The sequence below is a fragment of the Caretta caretta genome, chromosome 4, assembly GCF_965140235.1.
Source record: "Caretta caretta isolate rCarCar2 chromosome 4, rCarCar1.hap1, whole genome shotgun sequence".
Classification (NCBI taxonomy): Eukaryota; Metazoa; Chordata; order Testudines; family Cheloniidae; genus Caretta; species Caretta caretta.
Window position 1 is genome coordinate 107,599,052 of NC_134209.1, and position 25,170 is coordinate 107,624,221.

At 42.5% G+C, this 25,170-nt stretch overlaps 1 protein-coding gene across 11 annotated transcripts in view; it reads left to right on the forward strand.

Moving 5' to 3' along the window:
• The window catches only part of APBB2 (amyloid beta precursor protein binding family B member 2), a 328,999-nt gene that overhangs the window by 266,042 nt on the left and 37,787 nt on the right, over window positions 1-25,170 (forward strand). The window contains exon 1 of one of the 11 annotated variants that reach the window (XM_048848500.2): window positions 17,044-17,296. The exons of the other annotated variants lie outside the window; for them this stretch is intronic. The gene's annotated coding sequence lies outside the window, so the exon portion shown is untranslated. Of the gene's footprint in view, window positions 1-17,043; window positions 17,297-25,170 lie in introns of those variants that run through there. 11 annotated transcript variants of the gene reach the window in all.

Genomic DNA, 25,170 nt, shown 5'->3' on the forward strand with positions numbered 1-25,170 from the left:
AGGTGATTCATCTGGTACGGAAAGGGAGCTCAGCCCTTCACCTCGACAGTACTGGTGCGATTGGGCACCTGAGGCTGCATCAACCTCTGCGATGCTGTCGTGGCAGCAAGGCCAGTGGCCAGCGCGATGGCCCTACTGTAGCGTGCGGGGCATGCCTGTGATTCCAATGCCTCCGTCAGTCTATTCCTCGGCTGCGGCCTCAGAGCAGTAACCGGCGGCACCGAGCTCAGTACACGGAGGTGCACTCAGAGGGTGGAGTAGAGGAGCGAGCGCCCACCCCAAAATCCTCCTCCCCCATCGTCCCCGGATGAGGCAGTGGCAAGACCTTCTCGTGCCAGCCTGCCAGATTATTTTAAAAAACATCAGGCCCTGCTTTGTAGGGTGGGTACAAACTTGGGCTTGGAAATGTAGGCAATGGCCTAACAGGCGGACACTCTGTTTAATATGCTCTCGGCCTCTACCCCTGCCCATGTTGCGCTGCCGGATGGGGTCATAAAAATAGCAAAAGCCCTTTGGCAATCTCCTTCTTCCATGCCTCCCACCTCCAAGAGGGCCGAGAAAAAGTATTTCATCCCAGCCAAGGATTTTGAATATTTGTATACCCACCCTTCTTCGGCCTCACTGGTCATCTTGGCAGCCAACGAGAAGGACAGACAGGCAAACCAGTTCGACTCCCAAAAATAAGGAGGCTAAGAGGCTGGACCTTTTTGGAAGAAAGATTTATTCAATGGTCAGCCTTCGGTACCAGGTGGTTAACCACTAGGCTCTCTTGGGGAGGTACAACTTCAACTTATGAGACTCCCTCCGTAAGTTCAAGGACTCCCAGCCCCAGGACTTGGCCCAGGAATTCAAGGCTCTAGGAGGAGGGTATGACGTCTGCAAGGTGCTCCCTCCAATTGCGTGGGACGCAGCTGATTCAGCAGCTAGGGTGGTCGCGTTAGTGGTGGTCATGAGGTGCATCTCCTGGCTTCAGACCGCTGGCCTGTCCCAGGAAATGCAGACCTCGACCCAGGATCTTCTCTTTGATGGGAATGGGCTCTTCGCAGAGCAGACTGATGCAGAGGCTGCACGGACTGAAAGACACTTGGCCACCCTTCACTCCCTGTGTCTGCGTATGCTGCAATCAGTGAGGAAGCAGTTCCAGCTGCCCCTGCCACCAAGCCCTTGGCAGTATCGACAGGGGACTGAAAAGAGAAGGGATAGAGACACGAGTTTTAGTCATCGCCGCCCTTCCTCCTCCTGCACAACTCGGCCCATCGAAGCCTCACGTGGGCTAGAAGCGCTTGTTTTGAGGGTGTGCTTGAGAGCGATGCCCCAGTCAGCTCCCCAGATCCAGCTTGTCCTTTCCTCAACCATCTTCATCCCTACTGTTTGCCCTGATCATGGGTCACGTCAGACCATTGGGTGCTAGAGATTGTATCTTGGGGCTACACCCTGCAACTTTTGGCCGCCTTTCCCCATCCCTCTTCAGGGACCCTTCTCACAAGCAACTCCTCATTCAAGAGGTCGATACCTCATGCAGCTGGGGGCAGTGGAGGAGGTCCCTTGGGACATGAGGGGAAAAGACTTCTACTCCCATTATTTCCTAATCCTGAAAGCAAAAGGGGGTCTAAGATGCATTCTGGACCTGCAGCGCCTCAACAGTTCTCTCAGAAAGTTGGAGTTCCTCATGGTCTCCCTGGCTTCCATCATCCACTCCCTGGATCTGGGAAACTGATACGCCACCCTCTATCCGAAGGATGCTTATTTCCATATCTCCATCTTCCAAGGTCACAGAGGATTCCTCCATTTTGTGGTGGGCGGGTGCCATTTCCAGTTAATGGTTCTGCCCTTTGGTCTCTCTTCTGCCCCGAGGGTATTCACAAAATGTATGGTACCAGTGGCCACATACCTCACGCATCGAGGGGTTCAGGTCTACCCCTATGTCGATGATTGGCTCATCAAGGGCAGATCTCTGGAACAGGTGCAGAGGAGCCTTGGTCTGGTTCATTCCCACCAGTCACAATCTAGACCAAGTAATCTGAGTGCCAGTTCACATCTGATGATCCCTGGAGTGGTGGTTGAGCCCCATTAGGTGTTGGAGGGAGTTCCCTTTGCGGCCCCATCCCCGTCGCTGACCCTGGTTTCCAATGCCTCAGACCTGGGCTGGGCGAGCTCAGCACACAAGGCCGCTGGTTGCAAGATGATCTGTCCCTCCACAGAAACGTCGGAGCTCAATGCGGTTCACTTGGCCTGCCAGGTTTTCCTGCCCCATAGGGAGGGTAAGGTGGTGAAGGTCCTGACAGACAATATCGCTGCAATGTATTATATCAACAGGCAGGGTGGAGCCAGGTTGTCAGCCCTTTGCCAAGAAACTCTCCGCTTTTGGGACTTGTGTGTGTAGCGTGCTGTCCATCTGGTAGCTGCGCATCTTCCCGGGGCCAGGAACATGGTAGCAGATTGCCTCAGCAGGACCGTCTCATCTCGCCGCAAGTAGTCGCTCCACCCAGAGGTGGTCAGTGTGATGTTCCAGAGGTGGGGGGACTCCCCAGGTGGACCTTTTCACATTCCGTCAGAACAGGAAATACCATATGTTCTGCTCATTCCGTGGATTGGACTGGGGCTCCCTGTCGGACACCTTTCTGCTCCCATGGTCGGCGGCTCTGATGTACGCCTTCCTGCCAGTGCTGCTAATCCACAAGATACTTATGTAGATCAAACAGGACAAGGCAAAGGTAATCCTGGTAGCCCCTGTGTGCCCTTGGCAGCACTGGTTTGGCATGCTGACAGACCTTTTGGTAACTGCCCCGCTGCTGCTTCCTCTGTCCGGACCTGCTGTCCCAGAACCATGGCAATCTTCTGCATGCGGTCCTGGCGGCACTGCACTTGACACCGTGGCTTCTGAATGACTAAATGCAGAAGAATGGGAATGCTCGGCCTGGATCCAACAAGTCTTGTTGGGTAGCAGAAAGCCCTCCACCAGAGCAACCTACTTCGCCAAGTGGAAGAGGTTCACGTGCCTCATTGTTGGTTATCCTGGACTATCTTCTACACCTCAAGCTCCAAGGGCTGTCCAATCAAAGTCCACTTGGCTGCTATTTTGACCTTCCACCCTCCACTCCAGGGCAGGTCAGTCTTTACTCACAACATGACAGTGGTTTTTGAAAGGTCTGGAGCTCTACCCGCATGTCAGGGATCCTGTCCCTCCCTGGGACCTGAACCTTGTGTTGTCACGGCTTATGGGTCCTCCCTTCGAGTCTATAGCTTCCTGCTCCCTCTCCTCCTCCTCCTGGAAAGTTTTTTTCCTGGTCGCATAACGTCTGCCCATAGGATCTCTGAGATCAGGGCAGTTATTTCAGAGCCGCCCTATACCATGTTCTACAAGGACAAGGTCTAGCTGCGGCTGTACCCAGCATTCCTGCCCAAGGTAGTTTCACAGTTTCATACCAGGCAAGACATATACTTACCGGTCTTCTTTCCAAAGCCTCTTAAATCAGAAGAGGAGCGCAAATTGCACGCCTTGGACATCAGGAGAGCGTTTGACTTGTAGCTCGACAAGACTAAGCCATTTCGCAAGTCAACGCAGTTGTTCATTGTGGTGCCAGACAGGATGAAAGGTCTCCCAGTGTTTGCTCAGAGGATTTAATTCTGGGTCACAGCCAGTATCCGTTACTGAGGACTTCAGTCCTGCCAGTCTATTTTACATGGAAGACATTCAGACACTACTGAGGTGGGCAATGGTTAAAAAAAACTTGAGATATGGAGAGTGAGATTTATATAAATATGTAACTTAAGGGGTAGGCCACTTAAAAGAGAGAGTAATATTTTAAGAAGCACCATGTCAAGAAATTTGTAGGCACCATAGTGTGTGGAGCTGTCACGTTATCAAAGACACACCATAATCATGATTCCAGTATCTTTGTACAGGTGATAGCAGAAACAGTTGGTTGTTCTGCAGTGGTTTCCATTAAAAAGTCAAAATTTGTAATAGAAATCACATACATTTCATAGTTATTGCCTGTTGTAAGCAAAGGACTACAGTGTTTCAGGTATCATTACATGCTAAGTACTGGGAAATACTGACTTCAGAAGGATACCCATTCTGATTCCATTCAAGTCATTTCTGAACAAGTAATCATTCCAAGTAGCCAGCAGAGCACCATGAACTAAAATGCTTTTGTAGTATTCCTGGAAAAGCAGCCAGTAAATATTCTGCCTCCCTAAATTCTCTTTGCCGTTTTACCTCTAGTCCTAAACTGTTGAGTAGTGTTACTATCCAGCAACACTGGTACATTTCAGTGGTAGATGAAGTGTTCTATAGTTATGCCATGGTGGATTAAAATCCATTTAAAAAAAAAAAAAAGCATCTGACTTTATTTACTTTGGTTTTTTTATTTAAATTATTTTTTCCTTTTAAAAAATAAACCCGTTTAAAATGAAATCTGAGTTCAATCAAAAGATGTTGAGGGGTAAATTTATTATAATCTCTCAAAACATTTAAATAAAAAATAAACATGCTGAATCCATGAGCATCTATCAAAATCTTTGAGTTAAAGACTGCTTTTCTATATAAAGAAAGAATCAGGAAAAATATCTAACTTTTGAGATCGAGCTTTATGAATATGGCACAATATGTCCTGCTGTATTAAGGGCTTGTTTTGTTTAATTAAAATAAATTGTATATATTTTTTTGTGTGTTTAATGAAATTCCAGTTACCATTCTAATGCAGCTTGACACAAATATGAGCAAAAAGTTTATCTAGTTAATAAGTATTATATCATTCACCATTTTCTAACATATTAAAAATGTACAATTAATAGAATCTGAAAATATTATGCTATATAATTGCTTAAATAAATGTATATAGTTATAGTGCACCTAGGTAGCAAAAAGATGTACCAAATCTAGTGTAAAGGCTCTATTTAGTTGTAAATCAACGTGTGTTAATAATTATATCAACCAATGAGAATGCAGCTTTCTTTAGAAAATAACTGAAGTAAAAATGGAAAAGTTGAATGAAATCAGTGATTTAAATTGAGGCTTTCCACTTGGTGATTTAAGCAATCCACCATGATATATGCCCCAATTGTGCAAACAGTGCACACATGCTTAAGTTTATAACTGTGAGCAGGGGTGAAAGTAACATTATACACCTACCGGTACAGGGGCCCGGATCTGGGCCACTGGAAGGGGCAGGGCATTGGGTGAAAGGGGCAGGGCTGAGGCGGGGGTCAGCCTCCCCAGCCAGCCCATCTGCGCTGCCTGGCCCACGCCATCCGGGGCTCCGGCCGCTGTTGCGGTAGTGGCAGTGGCTGGGAGCCCCAGGCCCTTTAAATCACCGACCCTGGAGCAGCTGCCCATTTTGCCCCCACCCGTCGGGGCAAGACATTAAACCAGCGCTTTAAGCAGGGCTCTTTGCTGCGGCGATGCTGCGAACGGGCCGGTACCGGCAGTTACTTTTTACTGGCCCACTTTCACCCCTGCCTGTGAGTAGTCCCATTGAAATCAGTGGACCCAGCTCACATACCTAGGAATTTGTAAACCACCTTAGATCCTTTGGACAAAAGGTATTACACAGTATGAGTCAATTTCTGCCCTCTCTTGCCTCCTGGGCAATGTCATTAGCTGCATTGGGCTGCACGGGTGTAAGAGAGCAGAATCTGACCCTAAATGCAGGAGGATGCTCTTATTATCAACTAATCAGTTCAATTATTTAAATCTCATATATGCCTCGGAATTCCTTTTCACATCTGTTACCAGCTGGTCACGTTTCAAATATTTATGCAGTGAATTTGTATGCAAATGATGGTTAGTGCATGCTGTACTCTCCACTTCTGTATTTTTAGAAAATATTTACATTTTCTAATTTCAGGCTTATAATCCTGAGGATAATGTGTTGGCATGTTTCCCAATGTCAGCTCCACCAGGGAAAAGGGCCTTTGTTCCTTGGTGGTATTTATTTGCCCTCTGGCAGGGAGGTAAATCCCACACTGAAGTCTCTTTGATGAGTGCAAATACATGTATGTATACTTAAACACTAATATGAGCATACTAGTTTTAATTTCTCAGCATGAAAATTCAAATGCATTAAGAATTTTGTTAATACAAAACCAAAAACAGTAAAAAAAAAAAATAGCTTAATTTGTCACACAAGCAATTTCAGTATTTCTGCAAGAAGGAAGCTGAAAAATCGGTCTGTATTATATCTCATATAGTATTGTCTGTTGAAATCACATCCATTTCATTCATCTGAATTAAATTCCATAAGTATACATTCATCTAATAATATGAGTGATACATTAACATAGAAACTCAGAAATTCCTGGAAAGTATTTCATTAATTATTATCTTTACTTAACAGGAGTGAAACTTGAGTTATAAAAAAAGACCATTTTTATTAAATTCAAAGCTGACTAGATACACAAATATACGGTATGACTGAACTCCCATGAATTCAGAAGAAAGATTCCCAGTGACTTCAGTGGGAGTTGGATTAGGCCCATAGTTCATCAATGTAGGCTCAGAAACATAGATAATACCTACCAATGTCAGAGTAGTGTTTGAATCCTAGATATTTAGTATGTTCTTCACATGGCATTGTTTCTTAATAGCTTCAGGGCATTATAGGAGGAAGAAATAAAGGTAGTGTATTAAATAGCTTGCTATGAGTCCTAGAGAAGCTGGAAGGAGTTAAAGGTTTGTGGATCTGGAAGCGGTGGTTGGCTTCAGCATTTCGGCCTAGCCTATTTGTTGAAAGGAGACCATGTAATAAGAACTGTGTGCTTGTCATGTTTGATGTAGGTGAATTTTTCCTTTGCAAGCAATCACCTATGACCATGAGACTCATATGCCTTCAATTTGATGCAGTTGGGACACTATGGAAATGCATTAAGACATTGTCATCGGGTGCCCAGCCCCAGTAAATCCAGCTCCCCTGTGCCAGAACAGGTGCTCTCAGTTTGGCCAATTAGGAGGGTTTTCAGGGGCTGCAGAATTTGAGGGAGAGGAAGCCTTGGTGAGAGTCAATCAGGAAAAGTCAGGAGACTGGAGGAGGTCTCTGGGGAAAACTACAGAGAGTAGAAGGCTCACTGTAGGCCCTCCTTTGAAGAAAGGAGAAGTATCAGGAAATCCATGGGAGGGGATAGCCGGCTGACCTTCCTGAACTGAAGAGCCAGTGCCAGGAGGCTGAAAAGGGCTGAGACGTAGGAGCCTGTGGAGGGATTAGCCTACTAACTTTCAAGAGCCAGACCCAGTGCTGGGAGGCTGAAAAAGGATGAGGGTTAGCAATCCAGTGGAAGGGCTAGCCAGCTGTTCTTCCTGAGCCAGAGAGAACCAAGGCCAGAGAAGACTGGAGAGGGATGAAGGCTGAGAACTGCAGTGGGAGATGCCTGCTGCTTCTTGGAACCAGAGAGCTGGAGACAGAGGGAAAGAGAGGCTATGCTGGAGAGTGGTGTGGGGAGGGATGCCAGATCTGCATTTGGTGTATTGTCTGGATTGTGATGTTGGGACTTGTGTGCACAGGGCTTTCATTTGTAATAAATTAACCCCACAAAGACTGCACTCAGAAAGACTATTGGACTATTTTTGGGGACTCTGAAGGAGGGAAACTGAGACAGGTGTGACTGTCATGCCGTGGTTTACAGCAGGAGGGTGCTCCAGACAGGGCTGCCATATGACATTAGAGTGGAAAATGTGGGCATTTTGACTAGCCTCTGGCAAGAGGAATACAGTGCAGCAGAGGCCAGGGAGTCGTGGCTGGCCACACCACAGAAGACCAAGGAGAACCGAGTAAGAGACTTGCTCAATCTAGGACTGGTTTTAGGAACTGTGAGGAAATTTGGGGAACCTTTCTGCGATGTGCATAAATTTACAAGGAATGACTTTCGTGCAGTGTTTATGGGGAATATTTGTTTTGTTGGATTGATATGGGAAAGTTTGGGTCGGGCCCTGGAGTATTATAAGGAATGTTTTATGCAATATGTTTGTGGGGGATGGGTTTTTGGTTTTGGGGTGAGAGTGGCCCAGGAGGGGTCTTGTGAGAGGCAGGGTTTTGCGGGGGGTGGTTTTGTTTTTGTTTTTGTTTTGTTTTGTTCTTTAGCAAGGGGTATGTCACAGGATGGTTGGTCCCAGTAGGTCCAACTCTTGTGCAAGAGTAGGTGTTCCTATTTAGCCAATTGAGAGGGCAGGCCAGCACAAAGGGCTGTAAAGGATCAGAGAGAGACTCAGTGAGAGGGAGTCCCACTGAGTCAGAGCAAACTGGTTCAGTCAGGAAGGGCAGATGAGAGCTGCCAGAGATCAGGAGACTGGGAGTCCCAGAAGGAAATAGAAGGTGGTTCCTGGGAGAAGGCAGGAGAACAACAAGAGGGGTTTGCTGACTGGCATCTGAGAGCCAGGGCCAGAGAGGGCTGAGGGCAAGGGAGCAGCAGAGGAGTTTACCCACTGACATCTCCAGGACCAAAAAGCTGGACCCAGTGAAATATGACAGGCCCGGGGAGAGGGATGCCCCCCAGCAAGAATGTTCCCAGCACAGAAACTGTGGAGATTCCTGCTGGGAAGGGCTGGGGTGGCTGTCCTGGTATAAGGACAGGAGAGGACCATCAGAGTCTGGGCTTGGTTGAAGGCACCAGTATGTGGGGCATCAAGGTACAAGATGTCTTGAGTTTTAATGACTACACTGGGATGAGAAATGGACCATACTTTTGGGACTTTTGTTATGAATTATTTGGACTATGTTGTTGTAATAAACCAGCCCTAAGGATAGGTAGCATTGTGACAAGAAAGCCTGAAGTTAAGTTGTTGGATCACCTGAGAGGAAAAGTCCAGGCAGGACTGTGTGCCTGTCATACTGCAGCCTGTAATAGGAGGGCATGCCAAGCCGGGCTGCCCTATGACAGATACAGCTTGTTAAAGTGGGCACTTCTGGTGTCGAACATTTGTTATTGAATAATAGCTGTGTCTGGGACAGTGGTAAATGTTTATCTAGGAAGTATCTCCCTGAAGATAACTCTGGGATCAGTATTTTTCAAAGGTCTTTGAGACCAGGCTAATTCAATTTGCTAAATTGTACAGAGTTGATTTTTGCACTGCAGAGCCACACTAGCTATCTTTCTCCTTTTATTGAGATTTAGTTCTTACCTGTTCTTTTATGCCATGTCTTAAGAAGCTAAACAAATTCCTGCAAGCATACTTATGAAAAACTCATCTGAGAAGCAGATAGACGGTACCTAGAACTGTGAAATAAATGGTTTAGGTAGGGAAAATACTTGTTTTTGTAGATTTTTGTCTTTTTTTACTAGAAGAGTAAATAATTGCTCTCTAGATCACCTTTGTGTTTAAAAGAAGATAGTCATTGTTTCCTGGGACCAGAGCATCTTGATAATTTTAAAGTAGTGTTGTGGATCTCTTTAGAGTGGAAATGGTCCTTAAATTCCATTAGTGAGGTGGCTGCAATACATATTGAAAGTGTTTTGTCTTAGACATAGAGTAGACCTGCAAGTCTGGGCCCACAGCTCAACTGTAACATGACATTGTGTTGCAATATAATTTTTATAGAATAACTCTCTGTCCATCTACTAAGAAACTCTGAATCCTCTGCAACACAAAGACATAAATTCCACTTAGCTAACATTCAAACAGATAAAACTACAGCACTTTTCCAGGTCCCTTGTCCACATAATCTAGCTTTATTTTTGTCAAAATATGTATGAAACTTTAAGATTTTACTGAACTCTTTGCATGGGTGCAGGAGGTTTGCCTTTAGGGCCTTATCTGTTGATAGTGCTACCCTTTATTTGTTTGTTTGAACCAAAGACTCCATTGCCAGGAGCAAAGTTATGGGTGACATGATATTTCAAACTTCCTTTCTGGAGTAAATCCTTTTGATTTGCAGGCATTTATTAAATCTTTAATTGTCGAATAGGAATATATTACTGACCCATTTTTGGAAACGTGGCCCTATTCCAAGTTTTCTGAGTTCTGCAGAGAAGTTGATTTACTGTTCCTAGTCAAATGATGCGTCCTTATCCAATGATAACGCAACTCACAAGTCAGCTAGAACAGCCATTATTGTCCGGCGTGCAGACTCTTGCCCGGATTTTCTGCTGTGCCAAGTCTCCACTTTCTGGTTATTTGTTTGGCTAAGCCCCAACAACAGCCCTAGCATAGAATACAGCAACCAGGAGGGGGTAGAGGACGGACTATGCCACATGCTAGCTGGTGATAGCTAGAGCAAAGTGTTCTCTCTCCACACCTCTGATATATTCCAATGCACCTTGTTCACCAGCATTGAGTACGCTGACTCTCTGCCAGCTCTCAAGATCCCCCAGTTCTGAAGCTTTCTCAGCTGGCCAGATTTGGCTGGTTTGGGCTTTGTGCTCCTCAAGGAGGTTGGAATGCAGCAGACAATGTCACCCGTTACCTGCTGCAGGCTTGTTTGTTATGGATCCCCTTAGTTTTGCCCATGCTACAATGCATCTTCAGTCTTGGGACCTGTGTTTCAGCTACGATGCTAATGTCTCAGTTTAATATGGAGATAGGGCAGTATGACTTGGTATGTTTCAGCTTTGCTAGTTTTTGTTCATGACAGTTAAGGATGGCAAACAGCCTAGTAGGAAGGAGTATGTAACAAAGTCATTGGTTGCAGACACTGAACATTGCCAGCTTCCATGATTTTTGTTGTGACTCTTGCAATATTTGGTGTCTTTTCTTAAAGCACCAGCTCCTGAAGGGAGGTGGCTGGGTGAAAATATCAGCTTTCATTTAAAAATTAAAAAGGCAAATTCTTCATCAAGTGCTGGTCTCTATCTGTATTTTACTGCGGGCACACATCCTTTCCATGAGTCTGAGACTGGAGAATTCTTGCAAGTAGTGTCCATTGGTCTGTGCCTGCACACTCGACCTTGCTCTTCTCATGTTCTGTGTCGAGGGTACAAGGGGTGGTGTGGACCCACTGCCTCTCTAGTTCCTTCTTACCACCTCCTGGCCTGAGTCAGCATCCTCCCAGTGTCCAGAGCTGCTCCTTTTTGTCTTCAAGTCTGTAAATATTTAAGAGTTTTAAACAAGCTGTTTTAAACAAACGGAAGAAGAGCTCTACGTAAACTTGAAAGCTTGTCTCCTTTATCAACAGAAGTTGGTCTAATAAAAGACATTACCTTACCCGACTTGTCTCCCTAATATCCTGGAACGAAGATGGCTACAACAATGCTGCATGCAAAGTTTTAAACAGTTATTTTACTTCAGCATAGTTAGTGTTAGTCGTTTTTATACTATATTTAGTAATGGAACTCCCTAACCTCCCCGGAATGGGACTTAGATTATGCCCGGGACACCAGGTTTTAAAAACTGCCTCTTGTCCCTGCCCTTTCTCAGTTAGTGACGAACACCAGTACTGCCTTTGTTGCCTCTGAGAAGCTCATATCTCTGCTAAGTGCAATATCTGTCACTCCTTTCCCATCTGGACTCATAGGCGCAAGAACTCTGGCTTAAGAAACGTCACATGGAAAAAGCAATGAGGCCTCAGTTGGACTCAGGCTGGGGAGATCTCCCTGTACATTGGCCACAAGCATTTTACCACCAATGCTCTTATGAACTACCCAGTAAGAGACAGAAGGTACAAAGACCATGTTACCTGGCGTCTCCCATATCAACCCATGCTCCCCTGGCCAGGAGGTACTTTTGACAAGATGTTCGGGAGTTTTCAAACCAATTTTTATGCCATCCCCACCTGATCCCCAAATCCGCTTTGGTGGCCACCTGAGACTTTTTTTCTTCCCATCTGGAGGGCAATAACAGTAGACAAGTGGGTATTGGATATCATCCATTCCAGCTATACCATCAAGTTTTTGTCCCCACTTCCTTCAAAGCCCTCTTTCCCATTCCTCTTTAGGACCATTCTCAAGATGAGATTCTCCTTGTATACAGAAGCGGTCAACTTATGGAATTGGTGTATCAGGAAGTATATCACCCTATCAGCAGTGCACCTTCCAGTAGACAAGAATTCACAGGCTGACATCCTCTGTGGGCACTTCACCATTAACCATGAGTGGGCATTACATGTTTCAATGATGAACAACATCTTCACTCAGTGGGGAACCTCTGCTTGGGACCTGTTCACCTACCAGACAAACAGGAAATGCAATATATACTGCACCTGGGGAGCTCAAGGCCTGTCCTGAGAGGTGATTATCTGCTACTCCCTTGGAAAGACCATTTGAACCATGACTTTCCTACCATCTCGCTGCTACTTCGGGCTCTTTGGAAAATTCAGCAGGGTGGATCACAAGTCATCTTCATCACAATCAAATGGCTCAGACAGTTCTGGTTCCCAGATCACCTACAAATGTCAACTTGCCCACTCATCAGCATTCTGCCCTTTCTGGATCTCTAGATGCATGAGAATGGTACGGTCAGACACCCCAACTCAGGTGCTTTTCATCTCGAAGCTTGATATTTGGATGGGTGTTGAACCTAGAATGTTCCTTCTCTGAAGCTGTGCAAAGTGTTCTTAATAATAGCAGAAAAAACTTCACCAAAAAAGTTCTTTAGTCAAGCGGAAATGTTTCTCTGTATGGGCTCAGCAAGACCATAGGTCTTTCCCCTAACTCCCTACAGGTTCACTTGGTGGAAATCAGTGCATCACCCACCAACAGAGGGATATTCTGTCTTTACTCACCCAGTAATGTCTAGGTTCCTAAAAAGTTTAATCAGAATCTTCCCACCAGTAACAAAGAAAGCCTCTTAACTTTCTGCACTGACTAATTCACCCTTTGAACCCCTCTCTACATGTTCAATGTCTTATCTGCCAGTGAAGATAACCTTCCTAATTGCCATCACCTCAGCTAGAAGGGTAAAACTTGGGATGCTAATGGCAGACACGCCCCTGCCCATACACAGTAGTCCATAACAACAAAGTTTCTCTACAACTGTACCCAAAATTCACCTCCAAAGTAGTTTCAGAATTTCACACTAATCAATCTGTTCACTTATCCGTGTAATTTCTGAAGCCCCAAGCTTTGAATGGAAAGAAAAGTCTTCATTTCCTTGAGATGAGAAGAGCTTTGGCATTTTACTCACAGAGAATGAAACAGATCAGAAAGTCACCTAGATTGTTGCTGTAGTGGAATGAGTCTGAGAACACGCTATTTCCTCTCAGAGAACCTTTTAAGTAGATTTCTGTTTGTATACTACTTTATCAGTTGGCACATCCGCCTCCCCGACATGGAATAAGGGCTCACTCTACAAAAGCACAGGCAAACTTTGTAGCATCACTTCACAAGGTACCCCTGCTTGATATTTGCAAGGTAGTAACATGGAGTTACATCCACGCATTCACAAGACATTATATCTTAGTCTAAGCCTCTGCCACTGACTCATGCTTTGGGATACAAGTTCTCCAAACAGTCGTATCATTTGCATTCTCAAACTCTCCTCCTCTTACAGCACCGCTTGTCAGTCACATACAGTGGAATATGCATAGGGACCAGCACTCAAAGAAGAAAGGGAAGTTACTTATCCTTTGTAACTAATTGACCCTACTTTCAAGAATTCTCCGACAGGCACATGGAGCACGTGTACCCACTGTGAAATTCAGATAAGGATCACACATCTCAAAGAACTCTAGTTTAAAAGGCTAAATAACTTCGCTTTTTTAGCCCTCACAGTTGTGGAGAAATGTCTGAAAGAGTGAACCAGGTGCATCGTAAAGGCTTAGAAGCCAGAGGCAAATAAAAAGAACCCAAAATGTATTACTTTTTAAAAATCTCATGATCTTTAAGCCAGTTTTATGATTTGGGGGGGCATATTCATGATTTTTGAAAGCTGAGGATTGGCAATACTGGAGACAACAGGCACAATTTTAATTACTAAGCAAATCACATGCACAGACTCGTAGCTGGGACCCAAACTCTGGCTTTTCAGTTTTAAAAGCTGCCACTGAAGCTGCAGGAGAATTCCCTTAGCTGACAGAGAGATATGTCCCTTATCCTTTCTGTGGACAGCAACTAGAAGGCACAAACACAGACTAGAGCGGGAGAGTCAAGAAAGCAGGCCTGAATGTTAATAGTGATTTAGATAATTATTTCTTAGCATGGGGCTAGCCAAGGTCAAATATTCATCCATAACTGGATTTTTGCTGGAGGGTAAGGAGATAAAAGCTTGAGAAATCATCTGTACTACATACCAGTTCAACATGGGATTAGAAATTAATCTCAGATCACTTTAGGTATTGAAATATATCGGCACTCTTTCTCCCCCATCAAATTCTATGTCCATGTCTTTGACTCTGCAAAGCCTGAATAAGTTAACAATATGGAAATCCTTTTGATAAGGTTGTGTCAGTTCCCTGAGAAATGCTTGTGGTATCAAACAAAACAAAACTGGTTTGTAGCTGCTGAGCATACATAAAGTAAAATTAAGGAAGAGTTATTATCCAGCTTAAATGTGAGATGGAATGATATAAAATTGATTTTCTAAGCTATTTAAGAGCATAACAGATGACAGATGTGATGACTAAATTTTCATGTAGGTTATTTTGGGGGATTTATTTTTAATTTGAGACTGTTTGAGCTAGCCCTCCAAACCTGATCTTAGAAGGACTCAACTTGTTTGTTTTGAATAGGCAGAGTAGTTTCTCTCTTCCTGCATGGGTTTAAAATGTGTAAAGTTTTAAAACCGATCTTTACATTCTGCACTGTTTGAATGAAAGTGTATTTTTGTTTTTTCTTCTTTTACAAATAAGACAGCTGTGGATGCTCTTTGATTTGGAACAAAATTGTGGGAAGTATTTGTAAGCAGTCAGATTTCACATGATATTATTTAGACCAGAGGTTTTTAAATGAGGGTCATCATGGCCCCCGGGGCGTTGTAAATAGGTGGGGGAAGAGAGGGGAAAGACAAGACCGCCCTGATCTCATTTTATTAAATGGGATGGGAGTCACTGCATGAGAAGTGGGTTCTGGGGCGGTCCCAGAATGGTAGTTTCTGGTTTAGATACCCTCATGATATACATTAAAACACCAAAATCTGGCTTTCAAAAACCAACCTATTTTCATTATTTGGCATTTTCCCCCACTCCTTCACTTTCCCTTCTTTTTCCTCTCTTTTTCAGTGACATTGAGAATTTTTAGTTTTGTTTTTTCATTGAAAAACTGGGGGGAAATTCAAAATTTCCTGCAAAAACCAACAATCTTTTCCAACCAGCTCTACTTTTCTTAGGGCATAATTCTACTTTGTGTGACTATTGTTTTGCTTATATGTGTATATTTCTTTTTTTCATCCTCTCATTTAGAAAAAGGACAGTTTGAAACTTACTCTGTATATCATTTGGCACAGTACCACAATTTTCCACTGTTCCATTAAATTGCTCTTCTTATGTAAAAGCAAATGAAAGGGGTTGAGGGAGGGAAAGTTCTCAGCTCACACAAAATAAAGTCAGCATGTTAAAACATGGAAACTTGGCTTCTCTCCTTAGTGTCCGTTTAAATCAGTGTATAACATTGTTCTTATGAGTTCTTTGTTTTTGCCAATTGAAAAACCACCATATCCTGTTGTACTTTGGTTGTTGAAAGTGAAACAGAAGATTATACCAACAGGAGAAGAGCAGTAGAGAGGGAAGCCCTTAGAAATATCAAATTACTTTTGCAAAAAGAAAAGGAGTACTTGTGGCACCTTAGAGACTAACCAATTTATTTGAGCATGAGCTTTCGTGAGCTACAGCTCACTTCATCCTAAGTTTTTTCATGCAGTTGATAGATTTCCACTCCATACGGCTAAATGCAGTGCCTTGCATAATGACAGGTTTCAGAGGAACAGCCGTGTTAGTCTGTATTCGCAAAAAGAAAAGGAGTACTTGTGGCACCTTAGAGACTAACCAATTTATTTGAGCATGAGCTTTCGTGAGCTACAGCTCACTTCATCCTAAGTTTTACTTTTGCCTTCACATGCAGCTTAAGCAAGTTATCTTGAATGCCAAATGGAATTGGATAACAAGTGCAGTGTGTGGTCTTACAGAATTAACGAGTCCATTAAATTGCACGTTTGCTTTGAAAATGTCTAAAAGTGACATCTCATTTCTCAATGGATTGGCCTCCTCTTTGTATCAAGACTTTCAAGAGTCATATCTGCTTAATGTGATGGCAAAATTATTTTACTGCCTTGCTCCTGGTAGCCCTACAGATCCAACACACCTAAGAAATAGGGAGCTGGATCTGTTCTTCTTGTGCATCAGTAACAGAATTATTTATTAAGTTCCAACCTGTTACTCCTTTGAAAATCTGTTGAATGTAATGGGATTGCACAGGTGTCATTGAGGCTTAATTTGGCCTGCTAAATCTGATAGTGATGTTTATGAAGGACAGAATCTATCTAGACTCCCAGAGCCAGGCTGATATTGCATGGCTGACAGTTAGATAAAATATCTTTTTATTTTATCTGAGCACATTTCAGTGAGTTCACTGAAAGCCAATAAACCTGCTGCCCTGGAGTGTCATTTTTACAGTCACGTTAGAGCAAAACCCCACTTTATATTAGAAGTACAGTACTGTGCATTCATATTTTGGAGTATCAAATTATTTGAAATATATATTTATACAGATCAATGATTCCTTTCACTGCTAGTATAAGCAGGTGTGACATCACTGAAGTAAATGGAGTTGTGCCTAATTCTGCATACTGTAATTTGGCTTTTTCGCTGCCTTTTAAAAAGAGAAAGCATTGTAAAACATTTAATTTTCTATATTGAATCCTATTTAAACTATTTTGGTTAATGCACAGCAACAAACAAAAACGACAAACCTTTGCACACTTTCAACTTTCCAAAAAGGTTGCTTCTAGTCCATCAGATTAGAGTTAATTGTGTTTACAGGACAGAAAGATAATCTACAATAAATACATTGTATTGAGAGAGTAGAAAGACTTTTTTAAAGCCAAAACGTAGTAAACACAAAAATGGTTAAAATCAGTGATAACAGGGAGAAAAAGACACACCCCTAGCTGAACCATGCAGTTCAGGAGACAGCATCCACTCATTCACAGCTGTATCCAATCAGCACAGCCGAGCACAGTGAGTGAAGAGAGAATGAGGGCGGCCTGATGAAGAGAGTGGGAGCGGACAGGATTTGGTTCAACTTGATACAAAATGAATGAGCTACCATTCCCAGGAGTATTCAGCACAGGTCGTTGAAGTACAAGTAAATGGCTGGATCCAAGAGCAGTTTGCATCATCTGTACATTTAAAGGGGAATAGGACCATGCAGGGCATTGAGTTGGGTGGTTGTATCTGACGTGCTTGGCATTAAAATCCTGTTTGCTGCAATCAAAAAGGTAAGAAACTTAAAAAAACCCAACCCAACCCTACTCCTCCCACCATATAACCACAATGGAAACATAGGAGTAGCCTTTGTCTCTCTCTCACTGTATTTTCAGAGCTGTGGTACATTAGTTTAAAGATCCTGTGTAGCTGCCTGCTAGGCAAATGACAGCTTCTAGTGTGACAAAGGCAAGTCAGATTTCTTTCCTCAAGAGCTGACACTTAACAACCTTCAGAAAGGCATTGTAGCAGAGATGTGGGAATATACGGTATGCTGTAAGTATTTGTTGCTTCTCCCCTCCCCCCTTCCTTCCCCTTCAGATGTTGCTCATTTGAGCGGTAAACTGATGAACATAGCTTAGACCTTGAGATGCTTGATAGATTCGTTGGTCAGTGTTCAGTTCAGGATTCCTGTTCCTAAGCTGGCTGCAATTGCCGACTTCATGGTGACCTGCCTAAATCTGTAATTCTGTTGTGCCTGGGCATAGTTTGTTTTTATTGCCAGTGCTGTGTTAATAGGCAAAAAGATAGAATAACAGTAAATTGCAGAAAGCTCATTTGCAAAGGATGACATAAATCTGTGTGTGCTACTTCATATATATAGTGCCTATGTAATTTTTTTGATAACCCATAGCTAACCATTATCCTGTTTTTCAATAGATCTTTGACAATGGAGATTATTCATTTCTAATTGATGAGTCTTTGATTTTGAAATTTTATAGAGCTTCATAAAGAGTGAATATTTCATAAAGATGGAAGAACCATAACCCCATCAAATTCTTTGTAGACATTTAATGTACAGTATATGTGAGACAGTTTATGGCTCTTTTGACAGAAGAAGAAACTTAAATGATTTAAACGTTATGTATTAGCTTGGACGAATCTCTGCTTTCTCAAGCCCATCTGTATTCCTGAAGAATTTAAAACAGGGTGAATTTCATTGATTTGATAATTGCTGTACAGCTGTGAATCCTCATTACAGTATTGGGTAGGGGGAGGGAAAGGCAAACATTAATCTTTTTTTTTTCCCCGCCTCCACTTAACTCAGCAGTGTTACTCTTCAGTTGGGTTTGTAACATGAATTGCGGAACCTCTTTGCTTTCCTAATATCTGCTAATTTTTGTTTCCTCAGTATAAAGGGTATTGAGCATTTCTGAGGTTTGGTTTAGTTCAATAAAACATGCAAAGAGGCTTTTCTCTCAAAACTATGACTTTAATTACATTTTTGTAGCTGTTACTTCATGATTGACATCATTTTAATAACTTTGGTTGGGAGGGGTACTGCTATTTATCCCAAAAACGTTTCTTAAGAGAAGAGCTAGTTTTAAATTGTTTATTGGTAAAATGGTAGCTTTATTTCTGTAACTTGGATCTTTTCAATAACAATATTGGTTTGATATATCTGAAAAAAACAAACCTATATGGCAGCTATGAATAAAAATTTATATTCAACAATAAACAAAAATAACCACACCTGTAAATGTTTTAAGTATTTCTCCATTGTATTATTAATTAGAAGGGCCAAACAGCAATTGAAACTGTGTAAATTAATATTTAGATGATTAAATATGTATTGATAGACTATACAAATTCTTGGAACTGTTACAATGTTGTGTAAACGTATTCAGCAAGGTTTTTCCGGAGCTGTTATGCTTTAAGATAATGAAATAAAAACTACATATAGTAGTGGACCAAATTCTGACCTCATTGACACCAGTGTAATTCCAGAGTAACTGCATTGATTTAAGGGATTTACATGGCTTTAATCCAGATTTACTACACCAGTGTCACAGAGTGCAGAATTTGCTCCATTGTATTTTGAGAGGCCTCTTCAGAACCCTTATTTTTTTGGCTGAAACTGGTCCATGTCAGATTTAAACGAACCAGTTTAAACCAGGAAATAAAAATCCATGAGATATATTCAGTTTGGTTTCTCCATTATGGGATGTAATTAACAGGTCTTTGACATTTGTTTTTGGTACCTGACAAAGAAACCGACACTAATAATTTTGGTTGTATTCTGTGGCATGGAGGTTTTGTCTGATTAATGCCTATACAAATTTCTAAAATAGCTGCACTGGAGGTAAATGTGTTTTATGGTTGAATCTGCTAATCTGTCAAAAATAACACTTTAGCCATCTGAAATGGAGTTCTGCTGAATTGGGGAAAGGTTGTCTGCTATTCCTTGTTAATTCTTTTTCTGCTGCCAAGACCCATTTATTTCCCCTAACAAGCCAAACTTTTTATGGTCTGTTCATATTTAATTACAGAGTTTCTTAGGAGACAGGAAACATGCTATTCTATTACGTGATGAATTCTGGTGGTATTGGGTGACCTTAGGCAGATGAAGGTACCTTAGATATCAGATGATATGCAGCATAGGGCTAGAAGTGCACTGACTGCTTCGTTTGAGGCACTGCATTCAATTTCTATAACTTAGGAACTGTGGTTGAGGGGAACTCCGAAAAAATACTAGAGTAATCTTATGCTGCTGTTCTGTAATTAGTAACCTAGGAAACTTTTGGTTTATAGAGGCCCAGCAGAGGAGCAGTTGTGCCACATCAAGTATCAATATGACATTTAGCACCCAAAATTACCATTGTGACTCTGCTGCCTTGGTGTAGTCTTTTAAGTATAGAATTAATTCATTGTTCCATTTTGGCTTTTTAAGTGATTTCATGCAGCATGTGTCAAACAGTTTGAGATATATATTTTATTTTAAAAATAGAGCTTGAGTAGGTTACAGGGTTTCTATGTAGGATATGATTTAGAACATAGGGCCAGAACAATATATCAATTTTTAAGCAGAAATCCCTGTTGCTTCCAGTGGGAATTTTTGCTTAAAAATTAATGGCACAATCCGGTCTGTAGTCAAAGGGGGATTTTTACAGCAAGAGCTACAGACATTGATTTACTTGATTTTAAAATTTTTTGGTGGGGAGAGCTCTGAGACACAGGGCCAGATGCTCAGCTCCTGGAAATCAGTTTCTTTCCACTGAAGTCAATGGAACTAATGAGGTTGAAGCCTGTGAAAAATAAGGTTAGAAAACTGCCGGACTTTACGCTCGCACACAAACAACAAAACAAACAAAACTCTAAATCTCTGTTTTCTTTTCAATGGAAGCAAACTTATTTCTCAAATATGTAATAGATCTATTATGGGCATTAGTTGGTCTCTAAAGAAAAGAATTTTGTCCTGTGTTAAATTTTGAAAGAAATTTCCAAATATCCAGAGATAAAGATTACATTGTTTCTTTTTTATTTGTCCTGTTGTGTTTGGCTGTTAAAGAGTGAATCCATTTTGTATATGCATTTTGCTGTGTCAAACGCTATTACAGTTCATAAACGTGTATTACAAAACCATAAAGATACATTCTCTATACTCCGTAGGCTGGCTTTGGAGGAGTAGTGTATGAAGATTCACATCTATGCATTTAAGCAAATAACATTTATGAGCTTATAAATCCTCCAGTATTTGGAAGTGCAGAGTATTTCAGTTTATTGGTATCTTTCTGGTAATGAGGTGCCCAGAATTGGAGGCAGTATTCCATGTCTGCTCGTAGAAGTTATATAGAGAAGGGACTGTAATCAGCTAGCTTTGGTCATTCACTTCCTCAGTGTTTGTGGCCGAAATATATATCAGCTCTTTTCACTGCCGTATCACACCGCAAGTGCAAACTCAAGCCTAATATCCTCTCTGTTTCAGAATTTACTGCTTTCCAATTTTCTCCCTCACATTAAGTGTCTGTGTTACAGTGTATTCCTGCTTGAACCCTTTAGGGCCCAGTCCCATCTCAAAGTCCTGCAGTTGTTCCTAGTCCGACTACTACTACCCTTTGGGCTGAGATGCTCCTCACCCCTGAGTTTAAAGACTGAGGAAGCAGGGCAAGATCCTGCTGTTGCTCTGAAGGAGGGATGACAGGCTATATGTTCCAGGTATTGGGGGGCAGGAAGGTTACTTCTCAATCTCCTTGAAGACAGAAGATTGAGGAGGGGAAGGGGAAGCAGTCAGCCACAATCTAGATGGGGTACATATCACTGGGCCCACTACTCAGAAGATGACAGAAGTTAATAAGCAGGATAGTCCTTACCCATACGCAAAGTACGCAGCTGCGTAGGGTACCAGGAAATTTGGGGCACGCAGCTGCGTGCTGCTCCAGCCCCTGCTCTGGCTCTTGCCCAAGGCTCCGCCCCTCCCGTGCCCCTGCTCAGCCTCAGCCCTGCCTCCACTCCCTTGAGCTCTGCAGCCGGGCTGGGCCTGCACTCACCAACAGTGGGAGTGCAGCAATCTGGCCTCAGCTGCACCACCGGTGAGTCCTGGGGGGGGGGGTTTCCCTCTGCCCCCTAAGCCAGCGCTCCCCCCCCCAGCAGAGAGCTGGGGGCTGCGTAGGGCCCCAGAATTGCTAGGGACAGCCCTGTTAATCAGGGTGGAAAGGTTGAGGAGGAGGAAGAGGGTATAATGAGCTGTAAGTGTTGTCTGAACTCATTCATTGCTGGAAATTATCAAGTGTTAGGGCTTTCTTATTTACTACAGTGTGGTAGAAGATAGTAGTTTTTCTTTTTTTGAATGTCATTGTGTGAGAACATCAAAGAGATTATAAGGAGCGCCTGTAAAGCGTTATGGCTTGGTTAAAGGCTGGGGCAAGGAGACTGAAGTTTGATTCCTAAATCTTTATTGGATCAAAGATGTTACTGTACACAATAGTGTCCGGTTTTTGCAGTGTAGTTAATACTATGCAGCATCACATTCTCACATTTTACCATGGATTGTCTTTGTCTACTATATGTAAAGAACAGATGGTAGAGAGGGTAGTAAAAATGTAAGAATAAATATAGAACCAGAGACATTTAAAGGGTTGGTTAAACATAATTAGGGCCATGATCTGCCATGGATCTATAGGTGTTCTGCACAAAAGACAATGAGAAGGTACGGTCTTATTTTCAGTGTGTTAAACGTACTGATAATCTAATGAGCTAGCATATTCTTTATTCAATCTTGTTCGCTTTACCAAAGAAGTCTGCATAATTAAACTTCATTATACAGAAAAAACACTTTTCTCCCTCAGATGCTGTGCAGGAAGCTATCAGCTTGTCCTATGATATTTCTGTGAAAGTAATTAGCAAAGAACTGTTTGTGTTCCATAAATGTCTATTATTTTTAAAGCAAATGTGTATCTAAATGGACACGCAAGCTGCAATAAAAGATGTTATCAGTTGTTAACAACTGACAATAATTAACAATTATTGTTAAGCGGGAGAACAAAAAACACTGAGCCGTAGGGTTTGGTTATCTTTTTAAGCATGCTGTTGCCATATTCACCTTTTCTAACTGTGCTTAGTCATCTAATTGTACATCCAAATGTAGCTAACACATTACATGTGGTGTCATGATTTATTTTAAGAAACGAATATGTTTTTCCCACCTTAAAAAACAAATTATTGAGAAACAGCCAGTTTTGAATTTTTGGGGGGGAGGGAGAGAGGAAGTCATTTTGAAAATCTCTATATATGAAAAGTGAGTAGTTCTTTAAGTAGTTTCGTGGTTTACCCTTATCACTTTTCAGTTTATTAGCTGCACAGTCATTTGAGATACAGTGTAGATTTGATAAATATCCTTAATATCTGGAAGAGCCAAAAGAGGATTTAGAGCAAAACATAAATTATTTAATATTTTAACCACTTTCTTGCTAGTTTATTGGTATTGATAGCACTCTCTATAGACTGATACTGCCATCCCTAGCAAGCAAAACTCCTATTGACTTTGTCTATAAGGTGTGTAGGATCAGGCACTTAAAACTCAACCAGTAAGTAATATGGAAGACAGTGTTTCTGTCCTTTCTTTTTACATTGTTCTTCCCCTCTCTCACTAATGATTTTCCTCACAGTCCTGCCTCCTCCCCCATTCATTTCTCCATCTTGTCCCCAAGTCCTCTCATTGATGCCTTTGCCTTCCCAGAGCTGTCGCAAACCATATTAGAATTTGTCTTTTGCCACTTCAATTAGTTCCTTTTACCCTCAGCTTGCTGATCTCCATAGCTGAATAGTGCTTGGGCTTGATCTGTAAGTTAGATATTTTATAGCTGTGATCAGAAGTAGTTTTACATCAATCCCTTTTATAAGAATTGAGTTACAAAATTGAGGGGAAATAACCTCAATACCACTCAACCATCTCTCTGCTTCTGCTCATGTTTCATGGAGGACCTCTCCTGGGAGAAGGTTCTACGTCAACAGTATCATGATTCTTCCCCCGCCCCACCTCTCTCACCTTTACTCCCTCCTTGGGCCCCAATATGAGTTCCTCTCCTGGAGTTCCACAGGGTCAGGATTCCATAGGTTTTACGACTGGACTACCAAGGGGTGGAGCCTCGGTGATGTTATCCTCTGGGCGCTTTGCAGAATTTGATCTGAAATCCAATTGAGACTTAAAGCTGCTTGAAAACAGCTCTTGGCAGTTACTGCCAATGACAGCACAGCTTCTTCAGAGGAAAGCAGCAACTCAAAGAGTCTTTCTCTGAACAGGATGGTCCTTTCCCTTGAGATCCGCAGGGTTGGAAGTCTGCAGCTTCTTCCTCCTCAGTGGGTCCCTCAATCTCTTCCCTCAAGGGAATGATATGTCAGAAATTCTGCATAGGGATCTTTGCAGAGTTTCTTTGATTTCTTCTTGCCCTCCTATGTTTGTGGGAGGGCATGATTTGCTCCTTTTTAAAAATCAGTCCCCTCAGTATGGAATACAGTATACTCCTGTTTACCCGAAACCCTATTATCCAAGCTTCAACGTTATCCCAGTCCCTTCCTTGTCCCCCATTTATCTCATGCTGGAGGACAAGGAAGGGATTCAGATAATGCAGAGTTTCAGATATTAGAGCGGAGATCCCCGGTGTGGACTGCGAGGAGGAGAAGGCGGCTACCCTGCTGCTGAATGGCTCTAGCGGCAGTGCAGGGAGCCCTCTGCAGCCCCTCTGTCAGTGGAGTGAGTGAGCGCGCGCAGCTGTATCAGTGCAGCTGTAGAGGTCCAGTGACACCCGATCCCTGCAGGTGCAAGGTGCCAGGAAGGCTCTGGTCCAGGAGTGATGAGCAGAGCAGAGACCCCTGGCCAGGACTGCAAGGAGGAGGACCTGAGCTCCCAGCCATGGGGGAAGCCCATCCCGCTGCTGAATGATTCCTGACCTCTCAATTAGCTGAACTCCAGATTTCTTGAATAAAATCCGTATCCCCCATGCTATTCAGATAATTGGGAATATACTGTACATAGAATACTACATTCAAGATTCTTCACAGCTGCTCTTATAGCATCATAGCTAAAGCTGAGCTGGTCAATTCATTCTAAACATCTGCTTTCAGACACTTACAACCTTCTGTGGAATCTGCCATTAGAACTGGAACTTACCATGTTTGCTTTTAGTTTTGGGGCGAATTTCTCTGAGAAGTTTAAAGAGAATTCATTCGGCCATAACTGAGCTATCCAAATGTGAAAGAAACACAGACAGATACAGTCTTTTTTGTGTGAATTAATTCATAGGTTACAAGATGTGCTCAGTTTCTGCACAGACACATAGGATTCATTTGAAAACTACAATAAGGAATTCTAGTGATTAAAATGAGAGTTGGTCCCCCTTGACTTGTTTGTACTTTAGCATTTTAGAGAGTTCCATGGTGAGAATACCACTCATTTATTTTTGGCTGAAAGAAATTAAACAATCTGTTATTTTTACCACCCTTTACAGATTTTCCTTGTGCCTTTTTTCTTTCCCTTCCATGCTTTCTGCTGCAGTGGTATTGTCTTGTTAAAATATTATGTGAAATTTCATGTTGTATAATGGTAGAAGAATTAACAGATTCAGTTTCAAGGACTTACGTACCAGCAGATCAAAAATTTTGCATCCAATTA